The sequence below is a fragment of the Tiliqua scincoides genome, chromosome 3 (genome assembly GCF_035046505.1).
Source record: "Tiliqua scincoides isolate rTilSci1 chromosome 3, rTilSci1.hap2, whole genome shotgun sequence".
In the NCBI taxonomy this organism is placed as follows: domain Eukaryota; kingdom Metazoa; phylum Chordata; class Lepidosauria; order Squamata; family Scincidae; genus Tiliqua; species Tiliqua scincoides.
The window spans coordinates 193,593,726-193,594,198 of NC_089823.1; positions in this window are offsets into that span (position 1 = coordinate 193,593,726).

Here is a 473-nt window from a genome sequence, read left to right on the forward strand (position 1 = left end):
GCGTGCCCATGTTGGTGCTCTGGGATATAATTGTTTTCAAAGTACTCTCGTACAGCACAGTACTCCTGTAGCTGGTGTGATGCTGTTCATTGTGTTACATACAATTGTGCGACATAGCATCCTGAAAAGACAAATAAAGGATTTGGAGAATTTTGTTATAAGAACAGTTAGTTTAATTTTGTGTGGTGAAAAATAGTTTGGAAAACAGATATCTTCTGAAAAGATTTTAAAAATCAACTTTTTTTGCTTCATTGAAAAAGAATGGAATGGTAAAATGTTTACACTTGTTCAGCATCAAAGATTTTTTTCATGCATTTATTTCTGTAAGAGCAGCTATCAGTGCTAAATAACCGTGGTGCTAAAGCAATATATACCTTTATCATACATTCTGTTCTAGTAGGTTTATAGAGGGGTTCTATCTTTAGTTGGCATTTAACTTGCAGAAAGTTTCTCAACTGTGTTTCGACTAGCCT